The following is a 20,148-nucleotide window of genomic DNA, read 5'->3' as shown; positions in this document are numbered from 1 at the left end:
GCAGATCTCAAGACTTACACAAGCAATCTTTATTTATATATGTCTCGTTATCAGGTTAAAGACTATGCAAGCATTATTTTTTTGTATTCAGAAATGTTACAGAACTAGAAACATCTATACAGCTTGTCCATAATTGTAATCCACAGTTGCAATGTGCGATGTTAGGAGATTTGTGTAGCACTCAAGAAGGCCCATTGTTTACAGTTACTGTTAAACAGGCAGGCTCAGGAGTAGCAGAGTTAGTGAAACATTGTGGTTGTATAGCATGAGATTTCATCTATTCCCAGGGAAATATGTGCCTGAGATCAAGGTTGAAGCTGACAAGACTCTTGCACAAATCCTCAGCCATGAGGTCATCAGAGATCCCCAATCTCAGTCACTGCTTTCCCATTCTCTGTCACCACTGTGTTTGTGTGTGTGTGTGTGTAAAATAATGTCACTTTACAGAATTGCTTTATCACAAGCAACTTGGGAGGCTGAGTCAGTAGGATCACAAGTTCAAAGCCAGTCTCAGCAACTTAGCAAAGCCCTAATCAACTTAGTGAAACCATATCTCAAAATAAAATTTTAAATAAAAACAGTCTGAGTTTGCAGCTTAGTGGTTAAGTGCCCCTGGGTTCCATCCCCAGTACCAAAACAAAACAAAACACAAAATTGGGTTATCAGTTCTAAGAGTCTTTTGGTGGAGACTTTAGGTTTTGCTATATATTAGTTTATGTTCTTATAAACAGGCACATTTTGAATTTTTCTTTCCAATTTATATGCTCCTTATTTTATGACTATGAATTTGAATACTATGTTAAATAAAACTGTTGGAATTGGACAGCCTTTTATTTCTCCATGTCTTAGAGAAAAAGTTTCAACTTTTTCTAATTCAGTCTGATCTGAGTAGTTGGTTTGTACACATGGACCTTATTGTGTTGGGGTAAGTTCAAGACATACCTACTTTGTTGAGAGTTTTTATTATGAAGGAATTTTGGCATCAAAAAACAGGCAAGAAGACCAATTGGTATGGTTTAGATATTATTGGCTCCCCAAAGCTCATTGTGAGATAATGCAACAATGTTTAGAGGAAAAATGATTGTATATTGAGAGCCTTTACATAGTCAGTGAATTAATATCCTAATGGGATTACTGAGTGGAAATTGAAGGTGGGTGGAGTGTGGCTGGAGGAGGTGTGTCATTGGGAGGCATGCTTTTGGGGTATATATTGTGTATATGGCAAGTGGAGTCTCTCTGCTTTCTTATTATCATGTGATCTATTTACTTCCACCACACTCTTTTACCATGATATTCTCCCTGACTTTGAGCCCTGAGGAATGGAGCCTGCTGTCTTTGGATTGAGACCTCTGAAACTGTAAGCCCCCCAAAAAACTTTTTCTCTTTCAAAATTGTTCTTGTCAGGTCTTTAGCTGACTAACACAGAATTTGGTACTGAGAAGTGGGGTCTTTGCTGTGACCACGTGGTTCAGAAGCTTTTGGACCTTTTTGGAATTTAAGGGAAGAATTTTGAGATGTTTAGCATTGCAAGTAGGAATTTTTTAGATTGTTGTAAGCAATTAATGTTGTAAGATTAATGGCTAATTCTAGTGAGAGTTCAGATGACCAGAATGTCAATAGGACCATTGACAGTAAAGACAGGGCTTAAGAGGGTTCAGAAAAAGAAGACTTTATGGGAGTTTGGAATAGAGGCCATTTGTGTTATGTTCTGGCTGAGAAGTTGTCTGCATTTTGCTCATGTCCTGAGACTATTAGGCTGATTTTAAAAGCGAGGATTCCTTTAGCTGGTGGAAGAAATGTCTAGGCAGCATAGTATTCAGGAAATGGCATGGATGTTACTGGCAGTTTTTAGCTGAATTTATTGTGATAGGGTCAGAAAGCAGAACAGAAAGGTTTGAAAACCTTGAACTTTAAAGGCAGGGGTAAAGTTGCCTAAGAAAGTTGCCATTGTTGAAGACATTATATCCACTAAAGAAATTCTAGACTATTTCCAGAGACAATAAGAAAGATGACTTGAGGACATCTCAGAAACTGGCAAGGTCATATCCATCTCAGACTCAAGGAAGTAAAAGTAAAAAGTCTCTTGAGGAGAGACCAGTAGGGTGCCTTTCTTGAAAAAGGAGGCCTAGGAAGTTTTTTCAACAAGCCCTGGAGGCTTGACTACTGCTCAAGATGGTGGCAGACCTTTGTGTCCATCACCGTGTTCTGCAGAAATGCAACAGACTGGAGTTCAGGAGTCATGGAGGCTTCTACCAAGATTTCAAAGAAAGGTATGGGTGGAAGGAAAATTTTGAGCAGGGTCAGAGTCCCTCCAGACACCCACTGCATGCAATGCATGGAGATATAAAAAGGAAGCCAAAGCTGCAATGGACACCCTCAAGTATAAGAAATGCCAATACCATGAAACATCCACTGAGGAAGCCTGCAGCAATCAAGGTGAGTCAAACCAACAGAAAGGCCACTTGGGCTGCAACCAACAAGGCCACAAGAGAGGAACTGAACAAGCCCTTTGGACAGAACATCATGCCATATGCCCCAGATGCCAGGTGTGGAACTACAGAACTTGTTTGCTAAGCAAAATTTCAGTCATGCTGAACTCTCTGTACATTTATATATTGGATACTTATACATCACTTTTGATTTTTACAGGAGCTCATGATGCAAGTTTGTCCTGAATATCAAGAGATTTTGGACTTGGACTTTTGGGAACTTTTCAACTTTTGTGACTGTGGAGACTCTTAGAAATAGACTATATGTATTTTACATTGTGAGATAAGAATTAGCTTTTGAGGGCCAGGGATGGAATGGCATAATTTAGATATTAGGTGTCTCCCAAAAACTCATATGTGAAACAATAAAAGCAAACTGGAGCAGGTAGGGTGTGGCTCCAGGAGGTGGGTCAGTGGGGGTGTGTCATTGGGGTATATATTTTGTATCTGGCAAGTGGAGTCTCTCTCTGCTTCCTGATTATCATATTAGCTGCTTCCCTCTACCACACTCTTCCACCATGATGTTGAGCTCCCTGCCCCAAAACACAAAATTTCCTCTTATAAAATTGTTCTTGTCAGGTCTTTTAGTCACAATAGCAAAAAAAACTTAACAAAAAAAAACAATGGAACAGAATAGAAGATATAAAACCAAAACCACAAAGATATACAGTCATCTGATACTCAAAAAGGTGTAAAAAACATAGGTTAAAGAAATGATGATCTTTTCAACAAACACTGCTGGGGGAAACTGGATATCCATATGTAGAATAGTGAAACTAGATTCCTACTTTTCACCCTGACAAAAGTCAACTCAAAGTGTATCAGATGCCTAGGAATTAGACCAGACACTGCAACTGCTAGAGGAAAACATAAAGTCAACACTCCTATACTGAAGCAGGCACCAATTTCCTTGACAAAACCCCTAAGACTCAAAAAATAAATCCAAGAATCAGTAAGTAGGATGGCATCAAATTAAAAATTTATGCAAAAAAAGGAACAATTAAGAGCATTAAAAGAGAGCCTACAGAATGGGAGAAAATGTTTGCCAGCTACTCCTCAGACAGGGGATTAATGTCCAAAATATATAAAGAACAAAAAACTTATCACAAAGGAAAAATCCCAATCAATAAGTGGACAAAAGAACTAAACACATATTTTTCAAAAGAAGAAATATAAAAGGCCAACAAATACATGAAAAAAATGTTCAACATCTCTTGCAAAAAGGAGAATGGATATCAAAGCAACATTGAGATTTTATTTTACTCAATTTATAATGGCAATCATCAAGAATGCAAATAATAATAAATGCTGGCAAGAATGGTTACACTGAAGCCAGATCTGCCTCACCAACCTGCACAGGAACCAGGGCCCAGAGTAGGTCTGAGTCCATCCTGACATTGGCAGAGCCCCACCAAAGCTCATGCCCAAACCAGGACCACCTCCACCCACTGGCAGACCCCCCACCAAAGCTCAGGCCTTGCCCAGATCAGCCTTGCCAACCTTCATAGGAGCCAGTAGACTTGAGTCCACCACACCACCACCACCACCTGGGAGCCGAGGTCTAAAAGTTAGCCCAAAATGCTATTTGAATGAATCAATAAATCTGATTAAATAAACTATGGCATAAAAGTACTGTTTCTTTCCTCCCTGCACCTTATTCTTATTTCCCTATTTCAAAAACTTCAAAATCACTGTCACTATTTAAACTGAATCAGAATCTCAGATACCAACAGTTAGCATTTACATTCAATATTCCATTTTCCTTTATTTTAACCAAAGATATTTTTCAGTAACTTAGCAAAAATTCAGTTCTAACCAAGAAAAAGCAATGCTCTGTTTATACATTAATATCATAAACATGTTTACATTTGAGATTTCAATATTCCTTCTCTGAAAAGGACAGATCATGGAAAGCTATATTTAGGGTCATGTGGAGATTACACCCACTGAAAGTCCACTGTTGACTTCTCAGAAAGCTCAAAGATCAGAATCATTCACAGAGTAATCTTTCAAGCAGGTTCAGTTGTCAGCAAGTAGAATTCTCTTTGCCAAATATTTCTGTAACTTTACTGAATTTGTCTCCCTATCTAAACCCAAAGGCTCTGAGGAGATCTTTCCATTATTTTGCAGCGGTGAGACAGAACCCCTCAAGGAGAAAATTGAATGGGGATCAACACCACATTACAGGTCTTGGTGAGAGGAAGCATTTTCTCTTTCTGAATTTACCTCCATAAATTTATTCCTTTAGGTGATCCCCTGTTCAGCCTCAATGTCCTTTGATGAGCTCTTGGATCAAGCTGGAGGCCTGGGGAGATTCCAAATCTTTCAGCTAGTTTTCTTCTGTATCACCAACCTTCTAACATACCCTCATTTTGTACTGGAGAACTTCACTGCAGCAATTCCTGATCATCGCTGCTGGGTTCAGATTCTGGACAATGACACTGTCTCTGGTAATGACACTGGGACCCTCAGTCAAGATGCCCTCCTGAGGATTTCCATTCCACTGGACTCAAACTTAAAACCAGAGAAATGCCGTCACTTCATCCATCCCCAGTGGCAGCTCCTTCACCTGAATGAAACTGTCACCAATACAACTGAGCCAGACACGGAGCCCTGTGTCGATGGCTGGGTATATGACAGAAGCTACTTCCCCTCCACCATCATAACTGAGGTAAGGTGCCTCATCCAAATATACTGTTTGTATGATCAAAGAGTTTGGAGGTAATACCAAGAAGAAGCTTGCTTTACACATTTAGTCCCCAGATGTGTACTGTAATTAAAACTTTCTTCCTTCCTTCTGCAGGTAGCAATTGCTTATCTACACTACAATGCTGTTGAGAATATATAGTGTGGGAGTTAATGAATTTAACCTATAATTATCATTTAATCTAGTGAAGAATATCTATAATTTTAAAAGTGATCGAATATTTTACTGTCAGTGGTTCTCAATACTTGCTGAAAAACTGACACTGAGCAAATAAATCAGAATCTCTGGGCACAGGCAAGCCCTCGAGTTTTTGATGTTCTTTAAGTGATTCAATGTGTGGCCAAGGATGAGAGATATTTTAGTAATTAAAGTATGGACTGCTAAGAAAAGTCAAAGGCAGGACCCTAAGTCACTTAGATGATGAGAAAAAAATAAAGTTTCAAATTTTTGGTATCTGAAATTTCTTAAAATGTGTTTTTATATGTTTTAAATTGTAGTAGCCAAAGAATGTGTATAAGTTAATAGAATAAAGGGAGTTGGTGTCCTGAAGGTAAAAATGAATAAAGACATGTAGAAAAAAGGTACAGAATATTGGAAGGTTATGAGGCAAGAGAAAGGCAAGTGCACTTGAAGGGCTGAAATAAGTGGAGGAAGGGCGACCAGGGGAGAGTGACTGTAGGTGAAGCTGGAGATCGGGCAGGATCCACAAAGCAGAGGATCACATACATCATATGTGGAAGTTTTTCCACGGAGTGCAAAGATTTTAAAGACTTAAAATCTTCTAAAACTCCATTGTGCTTTTTTGATTCTCTTCCAGTGGGACCTGGTTTGTGAATCCCAGTCATTAAAACCAATGGTTCAAACTCTGTTTATGACTGGGTCACTGTTGGGAAGTCTGATATATAGCCTTCTTTCAGACAGGTGAGTGTCACCCCACTTTCTTTTGAACTGTTGGTCAGATTAAGTTTTCAGTAAGTATTCATTCCTTTATTTAAGAAATCTTGCTGAGCTCTCTAGGCTCTGAACTGTGTACTGGCCTCACTTTCTGACTCTAGGAAACTACAATCAAATACTAGTGCTTGATACATAAACTGGAAGTTACAATTTGTTGTGAAAAATTCACTGTGCTGCATTAAGGAGGATAGAAAAGGTCATGTAAATCATATCAGTTTCAGGAAGTAATTTGCAGAGCCAATGCAGAATGTGAGGTGTATGAGTAAGAGTTAATTCAACAAAGGGAGAGGAAGGAGAGTTGCATGTTTAAAAGTATGTTCCTGGCCTTGGCAATATTCTGAACCACCTAGACCCTATAAATGAGTACAGATATTTTTATACTGTTCATCATTTCACACATGCAGTCTAGACACACATACAGAGAATAATCACCATTATAAAATCTGAGGGTTGAGTAGCACCGTGGGCCTGATGGGATGGTAAATCACTGGACCTTTAACCTGGATGATGGTCCTTGTGAAGTGACTTTAATAGGTAATTTTTGTAACCAGTAAAGGTAATTATTAATAATTTAGGATAGAGGACAGTAAAGAAATATCAATACACCCCAGTGATATCAAGTAGTTTAAACCTGCCTATTTTAATAACTCATCATGTGTGCCATTTATATCACTGTAACTGAACAGGTGTTGTTCTCTCACAAGATCACTCAAGTTTTCCAGTCTTGATGTCTTTCTTTTTCAGATTTCAAACACACCCAAATTTATTTATTATGTTCAATGCAATATCCATCTATGCCTTTATTCCTTTTTCAATAGCATTTACTTTTACCCTAAGATAGGTCTTTTCTTTCTACCCATCTACAGTATCTTTAATGGCTTGGGCAAAAATTCTTTTCCCTGTGTATCCCCATTCATGTTCATGAATTCCCATTAGTCTTCAATCCCATCCTTCACCACAGAGAAATGTTTCATGTGTTTACTATTTACATGTGTACATGCCAGAAAATATGTAATATGTTTGAGTATGCTGGTATTTAAATCTATATAAAATATACCATGTTCTTTGGCCAATCTCTTTCTTACTTTCTATTCATTCACCACTAAGTTCCTTTAGGTCTATTTGTATCTCCATGTATCTAGTCTTTTGTTTCAAACTACTCCAGAGCTCTCCATGATGAGCCCACAACACTTTTTCCTATTCTCTTTTCCAGTGTTAGTTATTTTGATTCCCACATCATTCCTAAAGCCACATCTAACTCTAATATTAACATTGCAATGTATGTCCTCTTTACTCTGAAAATTTTTTTAATAATAAGCTTTAATTTTGTGGTACTTGGAATTGAACCCAGGAGCACTCCACCACTAAGGATTCCAGCCTTTTTTTAAAAAAAAAAATGTTTTTTTTGAGACAGGGCCTTGCTAACTTGAGGCTGACCTTTAACCTCAGCCTTCTGAGTCACTGGAATTACAGCCAGGAACCACCCCATGCCTGGCAATAAGCTTTAATTTTTTACATCAGTTTTTGGTATAAAGAAATATTGAGTCTGAAGTACAGAGAGTTCCCAATAACCCCTCCCACAAACAAACTCACATATTATTAACATCTTACATTAGTGTAATATATTCATTATAACTGATAGACCAATATTTATATGGTATTGACAAAAGTACATAGGTTACCATCGGTTACAGAACCTTTGTGTTACATGGCTTTAGTTGTTTTGGCAAAAGTATAACATCAAGTAGGCACCCTCCAAGTATCTCCCTAAAAATTCTCTGTGCTCTACCTGCTCATATCTCCTTCTGACGCTCCAGTAACCATTACCATGAGAATTTATTTACTTTACTTATTGTGTTTTCATTTCTCAGTTTTCCAGTGATTGTTTCATCATGTCCTCAATCATGACTTGTAAAAAGAGAGTTCTATTCTGAATTCTATCATACAAGTTTAGTAACAATGTATGTTGCATGAACCTACATTTGTTACAGAAGGTAACATATTTCATAAGATTTTTATGACTTAGACTGCTAAAGTAACAAATATTATACACAAATATTTTCAGCTGAATTTTTGTCCATATATTAATGTTTTAGTCAGCTTTTTTGCTGCTGTGATTAAAGGGCTGAACCAGAACTACTGTAGGGAAGTAAAAGTATATTTGAAGGCTCACGGTTTCAGAGGTCTTATTTCATAGAAAGCAGGCTCCATTCCTCAGGGCTTGACATGAGGCAGAATATCATGGCCGAAGAGTGTGGCTGAGGGAAGCAGCTCACATGGTGATCAGAAAGCAGAGAGAGACTCCACTCACCAGATAAAAATATATATACTCCATAGCCATGCCCATAATGAACCACTTCCTTCAGCCACACTCTGCCTGCCTCCCGTTATTACCCAGTAAATCCCACCAGTGATTATTTTAATTAGGTCATTTCTCCTCTGAACCTCCTTACATTGTCTCACAGATGAACTTTTGAGGGACACCACACCTAAACCATAACAATTAATATTGCTGAAAATTTAGTATCAGCTCATGGAACTTGGTCCAAGTTAACTCCAGAAGGAGCCCATTCCCTGCAGCTCCATGACACAAATATTTCTCATTATTTTTGTGTAATCTGCCCTTCTGTTTCTTATTCTCTATCTCTCCTCTTTCTCTCCTCTGTGGACCTCTTATCACTTCCTGTAGTAAAGGGAATGGTTGCCAGGTTGCCTTCTGAAACACATTTCCCAAGACCTTTGGACACCTCCCATATTTTCTCTTCTTGATATGGCTCCACATGGCATCAAGGTCCTCTTATGCCATGTGCTTTTATGCTCATTCTGGCATCACTCGCAGATGAACCAACAGGGATGCTTACATCTGTGATTTTCGTTGTTGACTAGTATTGTGATTCCACCAGACCTCAAGTACAATGTCCTACTTGTTAAACATTTACACTAAATCTCAAGTTATTTTCTTTTGTTGTTTTCTCCATATTATTTTTGTTCTAAAATAAGCTTAGCTGTTTTCCAATCTTTCTTAGGTTTGGGCGGAAGGTGGTCTACCAGTGGTGCTTACTCGAGCTGGGCATCATTGACACCGCTGCAGCCTTCGACCCCACCTTCCTCATTTACTGCATATTACGCTTCTGGGCTGGGTTGTGTGTCACGACTATTACGGCAAATGCTTTTTCTCTTAGTAAGTCAATAATTTGAGACCTTAATTTTGTCCATGCCTGAATTGACTGTTAAATCAATTATGTACATGTTTTCTTCCAGTGTCAGAATGGTCAACATCCCAAAGGAAGTCTGTGGGAATAGTCCTGATGATGTCTTCCTACAGTATCAGGCAGATGTTCCTTGGAGGACTGGCTTTTGCCATTCGAAAGTGGTACACACTGCACCTGGCTGTGTCTATACCCTTGCTTGTCCTCCTCTTGCCCTCCAGGTATGAACAGTCTCCCCATTCTTTCCAAGGGAGGCCAACATGAGAACATAAGGGTTGTGTCACTGGGTATTTATATGGTCCCAATACTGGTCCTAAGCCATGTCCCCATTAACACCCATTTTGCCATTCAAGATGGAAGAGATGAAATAGAAAGGAAGTTTGAATGGAGATTGGCAATTTGCAGTCACCATTTTTGCATACTAGGCACAAAATTATCATGAAATAATTGCAATAGAAAAAAATCAAAATTTTTATTATACTTTCATGAGTGCAGAATAATAATACATAAGAGTGGGGATCATTGTGACATACTGAAAAATGCACATAACATAAAATTCATTTCCCAGTGTCTCTCTTTCCCCCGCCCTCCTCCCTCCCTCTGAATGTCTTCCTCTACTCATCTGGTCTCTCTTCTTCATGTTTACTTTCTTAATTGGTGCACTATGATTATATATAAAAGTGGGATTCATTGTGATTTGTTCATACATACACATAGGACAATTTGGTTAATTTCCATACCCAGTATTTCTCCTTGGCATCTCTTCCTCCCTCACCCTAGACTCGTCCTTTACTATACTGTTCACCCTTCTATTCTCATGAGCTCCTTTCATTTTATTCCTTTTATCTGTCTACCTTCCACATATGAGAGAAAACATTCAGTCTTTGACTTTCTGAGTCTGGCTTATTTCACTTAGCATTATGCTGTCCATTTACCTGCAAATAACATAATTTCATTCTTCTTTATGGCTAAATAAAACTCCTTTGTGTATATGTACCATGTTTTCTTCATCTGTTCATCTGTTGATGGACACCAACAATGGTTGCATAACTTGGCTATTGTGAATTGCGCTGGTATAAACATTGAAATGCGTGTATCATTATAGTATATGATTTTGTGAAGACTGGAACAGCTGATCATATGGCGGGTCCATTCCTAGTCTGTTGAGGAATCTCCGTACTGCTTTCCAAAGTGATTTTACCAATTTGCAGTCCCACCAATGATGAACATTATTTTAGTCAACTTATTCACTGCATTTCACTTTTAGTCATTTTCGCTGTGACTAAAAGACCCACCAGAAAAACTGTAGAGGAGGGAAAGTTTATTTGAGTGCTTACAGTTTTAGAGTTCTTAGTCCATAGAAAGCTAGATTCATCCCTCAGGGTTCAAGGTGAGGCAAAACATCATGGAAGGAGAGTGTGATGGAGGCATGTGGCTCACATGATGATCAGAAAGCACAGAGATACTCCACTCTCCAGATAAAAAATGTGTACCCCATAGCCACACTCCCCAAGGACCACTTCCTCCAGCCACACCCACTTGCCTCCAATTATCATTCAGTTGATTCCATCAGGGATTAATTTATTGATTAGTTTAAAGCTATAACCCAATCATTTCTCCTCCAAACCTTCTTGCATTGTTTCACATGTGAGCTTTTGGGGGACATCATATCTAAAGCATAACAAATAAAATGCATCATGTTCTTTGACCAATCTCTTTCTTACTTTTTGTCATTCACCACTAAGTTCTTTTAGGACTACTTATATATCCATGTATCTAGTCTTTTGTTTCAAACTACTCCAGAGCTCTCCATGATGAGCCCACAACACTTTTTCCTATTCTTTTTTCTAAAGCATAACAAACGTATTCCTTTCTCCCCATGACATTGCAAGTGTTTATTATTATATTCCTGATGCTTGACAATCTTACTGGGGTGAAATGAAATCTCAGTACAGTTTTGATTTGCAAGTCCATAGTTGTTAAGGATGTTGAACATTTTTTTCACATATTTAATTGCCAGTTTGTATTTCTTCTTTTGAGAAATGTCTATTTAGTTCTTTTGTCCAAAGTTTGATTTGGCTATTTGTTGAGGTTTTTTTAAGTTTTTTGAGTTCTTTATATGTTTTTTTTATTAATGCCATGTTGAAAGAGTAACTGGCAAATATTTTTCTCCCATCTCTAGGATCTGTCTTCATGCTTTTATTTCATGAGCTCATTATTTTATTCCTCTTTATTCTATAGTTTCCACATATGAAAGAAAACATTCAATCCTTGACTTTCTGAGGCAATTCTGTAGGCTCTTTCTTCATTTATTTTTTAAAGGAGAGAGAGAGAGAGAGAGAGAGAGAGAGAGAGAGAGAGAGAGAGAATCTTTTTTGTAGATGGACACAACACAATGCCTTTATTTTTATGTGGTGCTGAGAATCGAACCGGGTCTCGCCCATGGTAGGCGAGCGCTCTAATGCTAAGCCACAATCCCAGCCCCTTTCTTCATTTCTTGACAAAGAATTCTACATCTGGAAAAAAATGTATACAAATAAATATCTTTTCAAGTACTTGTATACATTCTTTGGATAAATGCCTACTCCAATTTTGGCCCTTTTTTGAATTGTTTGATTTTTGATGTTGCTACTGACTTTTGGGTGTTCTCTATATATTCTGAATTTTAATCCCTTTCAAATATATAATCCCTAAGTATCTTACTCATCCTTTATATTACCTTTTTAAATCTGATGAGAATTTCTTTTGGTGCAAAAATTTAATACTTTTTCATGGGTCAAATTTGCCTCCCATTTTGGTGGTGTATCCTGTGCTTTTGATGTCCTATCCAAGATATCATGCCCAAAGACAATGCCATGAGTATTTGTCCTGTTTTGTTCTAATTTTGTTTTAGTATTGGGTTTCACATTTAGGTCTTTCATTCAATTTGAGTTAATTTTTCTATATGGCATTAGGCAAGAATCCATCTTCATTCTTCTTTATGTAGATATCAAGTTTTCCCAGCCTCATTGTTAAAAAGACTGTCATTTCTGACCACCCCCCATTGAAATGTCTTTACATTCTTGTCAAAAATCATTTGGCCATACATGTGAAGATTTGTTTCAAGGTTCTCTACCCTATCCTACTAGTACGTCTTTATGTATGCCTGTACCATGTTGTTTTGATTACTGATGCTTTATAGTACGTTTTGAAATCAGAAAGTGTGAGTCCTATAACTCTATCCATTTTCAAGAATATTTTGGCCATTCACAGTCCTTTGAGATTTCATACAAATTTTAGAATATGTTTTTCTATTGCTACAAAAATCATCATTAGTGTTCTGAAAGGGAGAGCATTAAATTTGTAGATCACTTTCTATAGTATTGATATCATAATGATATTGACTTACAATCCATGAACATGAGATGAATAGCCATTAGTTTTATCTTTTCTTTCTTGTTTTCAGCCACTTTTTGCAGTTTTTATTTTATAAGTCCTTGGTTAACTTGTAATATTTTATTCTGATTGTTGATATTGTAAATGGAATTGTTTGTAATTTTCTCTTCAGGTTGTTCACTGTTATTGTATATAAATGCAACTGACATTCTATGTTGACTTTGTATTCTGCTATTTTGCTGCATTTCCTATTCACTATTTAAAATAGCTTTTTTCTGGAATCTTCAGGATTTTTCACATGGAAGACCATATAATCTGCAAACAGATAATTATACTTCTACCTTTTTTACTTAGATGCCTTTTATTTCTTTTCCGTGCCTAATTAATCAGTCTGTAACTTTCAGTACTATGTTGATAATAAGTGGTGAAAGTGAACACACTTGCCTTTTTTCTGATGAGAGAAAAAGCTTTTAGTTTTTACCATTGGGTCTGATGCTCACTACATAGGGCTCTATAAAAACATTAATTTGTGATATTTGAATTATATATCAAAATAAAAATTGAAATGCAAATGAATGATTTATGCCATTTGATTCTTTTTTATTGATCTCTATAATTATTTTAACACACTAATGGCCAGATATGCCCCTTATCTTAGTGAAAGCCCAGGCCAGTTGAAGAGGAAAATTTGGTTAGAAATTACACTGCCATAATAAGAAAGTATGTATAAATGAAAGGGTAAAGAAATCTCAAATTAAAGGTTGTATAGAAAATAAGTAGTTGAGCATTTACTGTACCTTCCTTGTCTTCATTAATCAGGAAGCTGGTGGAGTCCTTCCGGTGGCTGATTGTCAGAAATCAGCTATAAAAGGGTGTAAAGGAATTTAGAAGAATTACACACATAAATGGAAAAAAGAATGCTGAAGAGACCCTGACCATAGACGTGATCTGGAAGGGGGACTGGGATGAAATGACATGACCTCATAATCACACTAGGCTGGATCTCTGTGTCCCTGGAGTGACTACAGGCCCTAAATGGGAATTCTGTGAGTGAGATCTTACATCTCTGTCCGGGTTCTCCATGGATTCATCCTTGTAGAGAGGCAGCATTGAAAAAAATGTATCTTTGCTTCTGTCATGTATTTGGACATAGATGTTGCAATTTGCTGATGGAAGTACACTAATTCTACACTAATTCATTTCTCGTTATTTAAATAAATCATGGTCCATTTTAAGGGAAATCAGAAAGCCAATAATAGAGTAATTGAACATGCAAAAGATAGCATTAAAATTATTACTTTAATTCCATCCATTTATTCAGTAACTCAATAAATATTTAGTGTGCAACAAATATGACTCATATGCTCTTCTACAAAATACATGCATGACAGTAAAATATAAAAAAGTTCTCCCCCACTTCTGTTGACATTAAATATTGTTCTCATTAGAAAGTACTAACATTGCACCTCTGTGAAAACTCTCCCTTCCACCCTGAAGTTTCCTTCCTCATGACTAGGAGCCACATTCTCATGTGGCTCATTCAAGAATACTCTCATTAACTCATTTAAAAAACTTATGCATCTATTGTGTGCCAGCATGTTAATATATATTAATGGAAATGAATCAGAATCTTTGCCTTTAAGGACTTACATCTTAATATAGGACCCCAAAATTAAGACACAATTACAAAAAGGGTGTTATGGCAAGTCACATCAAAAGAATTTTTGAGAGAACAGTGAGGAAGTAATCACATTAACTTTAATGGGCCAAAAAGTATTAGGGGTTAACTGATAAAAAGGAAGCTAAAAAACATTTCAGGCATCATACAAACTGCTTGTTAGAGGGACAACTGATAGACTCTCGCACATTAGCCCTGAAAGAAAGCAAATGCCCTATAGGATAAAATGTTGATAAAGAAAAACACAAAGAATAGCTTCTCTGACTACAACATTATTCCATCCTTCTGATCCACTAAATAAATTGACACATGCTCAATGTCCCCAAAAGTCTTATTTTATTATAGCATGTACTTGAAGTCCATTATAATTGTTTTTTACTGCTAGAAATTGAACCAAGGGCTTCACACTTGATAGGAGATAATATAACTAATTATTAGTTATAATATAACTAAATAGAACAAATAAAACATAAAAAAGAAAGATCAAATCTCAATCAAACAATAGGACTTCTGGGATACTTAGATGTATTTTCTCTCAGCCATTTCAGGAATCCAAAGTAGAGAAGAACTTATGTCAAAGATGTTTTTGGTGTGTTACAATTTTTTTGCAAACCCCAGTGAATTCATAGCAAGTCCACAATATTTTTTAGCAATATTTGTCAGAAAAAAACATTGCCAACTTGATTGGAGGGAACAGAAACAGTATCAAATGAGAAAGGCTCCCAAAAATGCTACCACTGAGAAGTTAGCTGGGAACACATTTTAGAGGCAAATATGTTTGTATCCTTCATGAAAGAAAAGAAAATTCAGTTGGAGCCAAGAGGCAAGAGGTTGTGAGTGAGAGCCAAATTGTTTCAATTTTCCAAGCCTTGAGACCTACTTGCACAATTTCTAACCTTTGCCTAGCTTGATTTCATAATTGCTATGGAATATTTTTTGTCTCAAATCTCCTTTTTGAACAGGAATGCTTACAGTAGTTATTCTATGCTTGTATCATCGGTATATGTTGGATAAGTTTGGGACAAGTGTTGTCTCTTTAGTTTCATGGATTTACAAATACAGGTTCTAGGATTAGAGAACAACACATTAGTAGTCTCATCCACACTTGAGCCTCATTTAAGTGTTAAGGTTCTGGGGGTCAGGGTATTGATACAAGCATGGTGGGCAGGGGCAGTTCTCTGAGTTCGGATCTTCCTGAGATCTTGAGAAACTTTGCACCTGAGATGCTGTATATGTTAATTATCGAATTTTTCCATGTATACAAAACATACATTGTAGTCCATAAATATGTAAAATTATTATGTCAATTAAAGTTATAATTAATTATTAAAATACTATTCTCTCATATGCTGGACCTTATCTCTAAATTAGGCCTTATTTTCAGCCATGTTTTCCTGAATGCTCAAAACTATTCCTCTATTTGTTTTTGGAGGGGTTGTTTGTTTAGTACTAGGGATTGAACCCAGGGCACTTAACATGCTAAGTAGCTTAGGGCCTCACTAAGTGGCTGAAGCTGGCTTTGAACTTGTGATCTTGCTGCCTCAGCCTCCTGAGCAGCTGGGATTATAGGCACATTCCACAGTGCCCAACTCAGTATGGCTTTATTATCAGAAATAAAATATTATTATTTTGAAAATTATTAAGAGACTTCTCTTGTGTTGAATACATTTGATATTTACATGTATGACATTGAGTAAACTTTAGATGACCCCTGTAAGAAAAAGAGCAGCTACTTTCACTTTTTAACTGATGCCCAATAAATTTATATATTTGGGGATATTATGTGGCATTCTTATGCACAAATTCATTATGTAATGTTCACCTCAGAGTAAGCATATTTATTCCTTGTAGTAAGAACATTCAAAATTCTTTATTTTTAGCTTTTCTTGAAATACATATGTGTTATATTATCAATAGACACCCTGCTGTACAATAGATGCCAGAATTGATTTCTCCTATCTAACTGTAACTAAGTGCCTGTTGACCAACTTTCCCAAAAATATTAAGTAACATAGTAGTGGCAGAGATAAAAGTTCTAACCCTAAAACCAAATGTCTTTGCAACTATTATATTTCACCTGTCATTTCACCAAATTTCATCTGCTATAACATCTGGCCTGGGTACAAATCACACTCCATAATAGATCCCCTGCTCTTTACTTCCCTTTAACTCTGTAACTCCAATCATGAGTGAAGGCAGCATGCCTATAATCCTAGAAAATGTTTACTCAACACCAAACCATAAAGTGGACCTAGCTTTCATAAATTCTATTGATTTTCAGAGATAAACTCTAATTCTATCACTGGAGGGACAAGTCTCATTTCCAGTCAACAGAAAAGAAACTTTAAACCCTTAAACATGTACCTTTCATTGTTTTTGATTTACAGTGCAAATCTTTTGGCCAATGCTTTTTCCCTCTCATAAGCTCAGTATTTAAACTGGCTTTATTCATATATAGTTCCCATTTCTCCCCACAGTTTTTGTAGCTCTCCCTACAGGAGACAGATCACTTAACATCCACATTTCCCAAGAGGCAGAGATTTCAAGGATGGTGAACATACTTATCTCATCCTCTAGTACTTACCACTATACCTGCCCATTACTGACATATTATAAATGCCTGTTGTTTTTGTTGTTTCAGTATGTGAAATCCACCATACGGAAGGAGTTGGATGCAGTCCAGACCAAACCATCAATTTTTCACTTGTTCCATGCACCCAAAGTGATTATGAGAACCTGCTGCTTTAGCTTTTTCAGGTAAGTTCCATTTGGTGCTTAGTAACTCTAAAATATTGAATATGCAACTACATTTTTTCTCTCAAAATATTAACCATGAGGAACAAATATGGTAAAGCAGAAAAAGGCTGCACTTTCCAATTTCTCTGTGGCTTAGAATTGAAGCAATGGAATACTGCTTCTCAGTGAGGTAGATGTTTAATGGAATTCACTAAAATTCAGTATTGGACAGTGAGAGACTCAGAGAGGCCCAGATATACTGATGTTTCAAACAGAGGACATGAAAGAGTACATCAATGCCAAGACAGTGGTGGCTACAGCTCTGGGTCATCAAAGATAGGAAGTGTGACACAAAAAGAAACAAGAGAAAAACTTGGCATGGAGACACCAATAGAATAGAAAGGAAGCCTGGACTTGCCTTACTCTGAGTCTACACTTGGAGTTGGTGATTGAAAAGTGCTCTGTGCTTCTCAAGTTGGGAGGAGAGAGCCAAAGTGAGAAGCCAACTCATGAAAATCACACTAGATATGGGAAAAACCTTTGCTACCTGAGTCCATAGAAAAGATTGCCACAGATGGCTGGCATCTAATACATGGCCTAGAATGCATGCCATTGAAACAGGCACAATGAAGATGTCATCCAGATATGAAAAATCGTGCTCTATTTGTGTAACATGAATTGTAATGCATTCAGCTGTCATATACTTAAAAAATTAATTTAAAAAAGATTTCATCCAGGACAATTCAGTTCAGAGATACAGAGGGGACTGTAACTTACTTTCCCTTAGAGTCTTGTGGCTCACTCAATCAGCTGATGAGGTTCAGGAAACCAAACAGGCAGGCATGATTACATTGAAGGATTGAGTCTTGAAAGGCCATAGTCCTGGGTGGTGGAGTGTGCTGTGACCTGCTATGCCCCCTCCACCCAGGAAAGTTGGTTATCCTATGCATAAAATTATCAAGAAGAGTCTGAGATTGGGAAAACCAGAAGAAATTGGCATCTTCCTGGCCCTATGGGTTTATTGATCTGATCTCTCCAGAATATGACAAAGTTCCAATCATGGATAGATCTCAATTGTGGGAACTTTCCATTTAGAGCTTTATTCATACCTGCCTTAAGCATGCATTTATCTAGTCTTTCTAGACAAAATTGGATCAGATGGCATTTCTCTTTCCACTGTATCTTGTACTGATGAGCAGGAAATCTAAAAGTCATTTCAACCAGTTTTAGTCAGGCCATTTCATATTTGGTTCCAGATCTATCAATCAGTACAAAAGGAGGAAGTGTTTAATAAACCCCCCAATCTTTGCTAAAAGATGTTCATACCCCAGGAAAAAAAAAATTGGAAGGAAGTACTGTCTGGCATAAGTAGTAAATACCATCCTTGTTCAGTTTCAACCACCACAATGAAGACAGTTCTTTTAGATTTTGTTGTTCTTCCAGTTGTATTTACAGTTTTCTTTGTATGTACACACACACACACACACACACACACACATATATATATATATACAGTTTTCTTTTTCATGATTTATCATATTTTTATTTTATAATTTGTTTTTATGGTTAGAGAGTTTTGTGCTGTTGCTACTCTCCCTCCTATCTTCTCTCTCTCATACTCAAAACTAACGCTCTCTCTCTCTCTCTCCAATATTTAAAAATTTTCCTCCTTTTTTATGGCTTTCACTTTCTACCTCTCTTTTGCTTTCTTTTTCTTCTTTACAATATTCTAATCTTTCTTTGCCCATTTTTTTCTCTTAATGAATTGAATTTTTACCATTTTAAAAATTATTTTATGTAATTTATGCCCTCACCATTCATGTTGTTAGAATTTTTACTATTGTGGAATCATAGTTGACACCTGGTATTTACTTTAGTACTATATCTAGTTCATGGCTGCTTGTCATTATTGCTGTTCCTAATTTCTGACCCCACCATTCCTGTTTTTGTGGATACTAGTATTGAAGATGCTAAAGTTAGGACCCAGTATTTATTTTAGTACTGTATATTGTTTGCTACTATTGTTGCTGTTATTTATTTTTCTTTTTCTGTGAGATGTTAGAGATCTGGTATAACTCTTCAACTTTATGGGGGTAGATATTATGCTGCTGAGCTACATCCCCAACCAATCTAGGAGACAGTCCATCTTGCTCCATATACAACCTAACCCACTCAAACTTCAGCAACACTATATCACAAAGGCAAGGGGAAAAAAACCCAAACTGACAAGCAGGTCACAAGTAAGAATGACCATGGGGAATCAGGGCTCACTCATGAACATCTGTTCTTATAGAAACAGCAGAGAGAAATAATATAAAGGCTGTGAATACCACATTCATGAAGAGTTTCAACATAAATTGCTCCCAGACCATTGTAATATATGCAGAATTATCAAGTCTAGCAGAGCAATCACAAAGGGTATACCCTTATGCCCTTCTATATATCACACAATTTTCTGACTTACCAAAAGGACTCACTCTCATAGAAAGTGGAATTCTCAAGTTCCAACACAATATATGCTACCAAAGTAAACTAAAATATATCACAAAACAATTATCAGGAAAGTTATACTGTGAAACACACTTGGAAATATATTCAACAATTTACAACAACCTGATATCCAAAAACACTTCACCAAGAAAAGTTTGCACCCTAAAAAGGCCATCATCACATAAAAGTAGAAGAGAAATCCATCCCAACAGATGCAAAAATCTCAAAATAGGAAATATGAAAAAATTATGGTAAAATAAAACCTCCAGGCGGCCTGAGCGGAGGAGGCCTCCGCGGAGGGCGCTGGGGGCGGTGGCCCCGCGGGGCGGCGACGCGGGCTGCGCGCGCCCGGAGCCGACCTCTGCGCGGAGGGGACATGATCGCGGCCGACAAGGCCCGGCTGGGGCCCGCGGTGGACGGGGCCGCGCCGCCTGAGGACGAGGAGGGCGAGGGGGCGGGAAGGACCCGGCGGCGGACGCGGCCCCCGGGCCCAGCGCCTCGTTGCGCCTC

General features: G+C 37.4%; 1 pseudogene; it reads left to right on the top strand.

Moving 5' to 3' along the window:
- The first annotated feature begins 4,670 nt into the window (after positions 1-4,670).
- LOC107135434 overlaps positions 4,671-20,148 on the top strand; it is a 26,405-nt pseudogene continuing 10,927 nt past the window's right edge.

This window comes from Marmota marmota, unplaced genomic scaffold (genome assembly GCF_001458135.2).
Source record: "Marmota marmota marmota unplaced genomic scaffold, marMar, whole genome shotgun sequence".
NCBI classification, from domain to species: Eukaryota; Metazoa; Chordata; class Mammalia; order Rodentia; family Sciuridae; genus Marmota; species Marmota marmota.
This window is presented reverse-complemented; position numbering and strand designations above follow the sequence as displayed.